Genomic DNA, 3,669 nt, shown 5'->3' with positions numbered 1-3,669 from the left:
TTCCTGAGCCCTCTCCATGTGCTGGGAAGTGTGGGATGGTGGAAGAGGTAGGTGTGGGATCGGAGGTCTGGGGAGGAGTTCTGGTCATGGTATCCTCTGTAACTGCACATGAGTGGTTTCAGCTCTGTGAACCTCAGTTGCCTTCCTCTGTCAAAAGTGGGACTGATGCACTCCATTTCAGAGCTGTTAAGAGTTGAAGCAAGAAAATACAAGACCCCACATACAAAGACCCGATTCAAAAATGGGCATCTGAAATGAACAGACATTTTTCAGACAAACAAGTAAAAGCAGCAAATAAACATATGAAAAAATGTTCCTCATCCCTGGTCATTCGAGAGATGCAGAGGAAAACAACACTGAGATTCTACCTCACCCCAGAAAGAATGGCTGCTATCAAGAAATCAACCAATAACCAATGCTGGTGGGGCTGTGGGGAGAAAGGAACTCTTCTCCACAGATGGTGGGAGTACAGACTGGTGCAACCACTGTGGAAATCAATACGGAGATACCTCAAAGAACTGGGATTAGAGGTCCCATTTGACTCATCCATTCTTCTGGACATTTTTCCAAAAGAATTAAAAGAATCACACCACAGCAATATATGTGCACCCATGTTTATAGTGGCACAGTTTGTAATAGCTAAAACTTGGAAACAGTCTGAGTGCTCATCAACTGGAGACTGGATAAAGAAGATGTGGTTTTCCTACAAAATGGAGTACTACTCAGCCATAAAGAATGAGAAACTAGAGACATTTATGGCTAAATGGATGCACATTGAGGCCATACTTTTTTTTTTTTTTGGTACCAGGGATCGAACTTGGGTCCTTGCGCTTGCAAGGCAGGCCGCCACAACGCTGAGCTAAATCCCCAACCCCCAGGCCATACTCTTAAGTGAAATAAATAGGACACACTTGAGTAAATACTGAATAGTTTCTCTGATGTGAAAAACTAAAAGTGTAAATAAGGTTCAAATGGTATAATTGATAGTGTGAAATAGGAAGAAAATGGCTAAAGGGGAAGTGGGAAGGGGAGGGGAAAGGAAATAAGGGAAAAGAAAAAATGTGAAAAAAGGAAAAAATGGAAACAAAGTCTTTGTAAACAGGAAAGGGTGAAGGGGATGAAGGGGGGCAGGAGTATGGGGAAAAAATAAGAACCAAGACGTATCATGTAAAGGTACAAGATCCCAGTGATAAATGTAACTGTATTGTGTGCTTTAAATGTACCAATAAACGTAATGGGGAAAAAAGAAGAGTTGAAGCAAGACGAAGTGGAAGAAAGGCCGTTGCACACAGCTAAGGGCTTGGACATAGGTACTCATGGCAAAGAATACCTAATTAGAGCTAATGGATGACTGTAGACTGTGTTCTCATTCTTTCCTGTTTCTTGCGCCTGCTCTCATTGGGTTAGCGCAAGGGTCTATGGCCATGGTTCGCTCTACTTCCAGAATCCCTTGTGTCTTTCTGACCAGGAATCACGTGGTCATGTGTCCTCCAACCCCAGTGGCTCATGACTCTTGGAAGAGTCTTAGGACCCCAGATCAGCATCTAGGCGGGCTTGCCAATTGTCCTAAGAGTTTCCTGTCACCTTATCTAAGGTCAGCTTCATGGCTAACCCTCAGGGCAACAATCCTCTGCTCCTCTACTGGCTTCCCCGCAAAGGTGGCCTTGGTGATTTCCCTGGCAGGTGCCACCTCTCCACAAGTGGAACCCCTGGTCCTGTCCAGGATGAGGATGATGGTTGGGCTAATGCCATCAAGATCGCTTTTGGTCATGGGCTTCCAAGGATGGAAAAAGTGGCAGAGGTGATTTTTATGCTCGCATTCCATCTTTTTGGTCTCCTTGGTGCCATGGTAACTGGGGCAAAGGTCAAAGCTCTCACCCTAAGTTGTCTTTCTGTCCTGCACATCAACTCATCTCTTGGGACAGAACTGATGGGACAGGGACAGACTTCGGCAGCTGTCTCCTGGGTTTCCTGTGTGTGGAAGGGGTGGAAGGGGGAGCAGGAGGGGCTTCCACAATGTCTTCCTCTGCTATGGTCCACCAGAAGGAGCATGAGGCAGGTGTGTGGGCAGGACGTGGATGAGCAGGGACTCCCACGTCTGCACTGTTCCGAGAATGGCTAGGTTCTGGGCACCACACCCTGAGAGTTTTCTGGCCACCCTCCTCTAGCCAAACTTGACCCTATCTTTTGGCAGCTGTGTGACTTTGAATAGTGCATGCCTGCAACTTCCTCAAGCTTTCGTTTCCTCTTCCATGAAAAGAGGACGTAGAAAATATCGCTCCTTAAGACAAGGGTGAGAGTGTCTCTATGAAATAAGAAAAAGAACTCTGTCCATATAGAGGGTTTTCTTTGAAATTAACTGGCTAGTGTTTTTGGAACCATTTTAGTTTATGGAAAAATTGATCAAGAGTACAGAGAGTGCCCCTATACCCTCCCAACACACACACACACACACACACACACACACACACAGAGTTTCCTCTTTTATTAACATCTTGCATTAGTGTGGTACATTTGTTATAATTGATGACAATGTTGATTTATAACTAACATGGATAGTTGACATTTAGGCTTCACTCTCTATACTCTCCCATCACGTGGGTGATGACAGATGCATCAGGTCATGCATCCCACAGCACACAGAATAGTTTCACTGCCCCAAAATCCCCTGTTTCTTATTCATCCTCCTTCTCAACCCTGTCATGGAAACCCTCCAACCACTGACATTTTTCTCAGTGTTGGGAACTGAACCCAGGGCCTTATGCAGCTCTCTACCCCTGAGCTACATCTTCATAGTTTTGCCTTTCCCAGAATGCCACACACTTGGGATGATACTATACCCACTCTGGCTCCTTTCACTTACAGATGGGCCAGATTCCTCCATGTCTTTGGTGCTTGATTCTCATTTCTTTTGTTTCTTTCTTTTTTCTTTTTATTGAGTTTATTGGTACAATCTAGGTGTACAGTACAGTTACATTCATTATTGGGATCCTGTACCTTTACATAATAGGTCTCGATTCTCATTTTTTCCCCTTGTCCCTGTCCTCCCTCCCCACCTCCCCTCCCCATTTACACTTTATTTCCATTTTTTCAGTTTCTCATATTTTTTTCCTCTCCCTTATTACCTTTCCCCCATGCTTCCCACTTTCCCTACACCTTTAGCCCTTTACTTCCTATTTCACATTATTAATTATCTTATTAGGATCCTGTGTACTATTATAGTTTTTCACACCAAAGAAACTATTCGATATTTCAGTTAAAGAAATCTCTATATAAACATTAAAAATAGGGAATCCTAAAATAAAACTAAAAAGGAAAGTAAAAGAGAAGAGGCAATGATGTAACATTAAAATAATCCTTAATTCTGGAGATGAAAATGGTCCCTGAACATATTTAAATTGTTTCTTGCTCTTATAGTCTTCTCTTATTCTTTTTTCATTATTTAGAGAATACTTTATTAGTTTCTGTAATCAAACCCAAGTAGAAATGACCTTACATATTTAGTATGATGTGTTACACATGGAAAAAAAATTTTAAAAAAAATTAACATTTCTAGACCAATATGGCTGTCCATTTCTGTACAATACCAACTCAACACAGTAAATTGGGATGACTTTTTCCAAAGTTGGCGGCACCATTAAAGTTTCCCAAAGTTCAATATATATATAT

Source organism: Fukomys damarensis, unplaced genomic scaffold (assembly GCF_012274545.1).
Source record: "Fukomys damarensis isolate Sample0158 unplaced genomic scaffold, DMR_v1.0_HiC HiC_scaffold_23, whole genome shotgun sequence".
Lineage (NCBI taxonomy): Eukaryota > Metazoa > Chordata > Mammalia > Rodentia > Bathyergidae > Fukomys > Fukomys damarensis.
Note: the sequence above shows the minus strand (reverse complement) of the source record.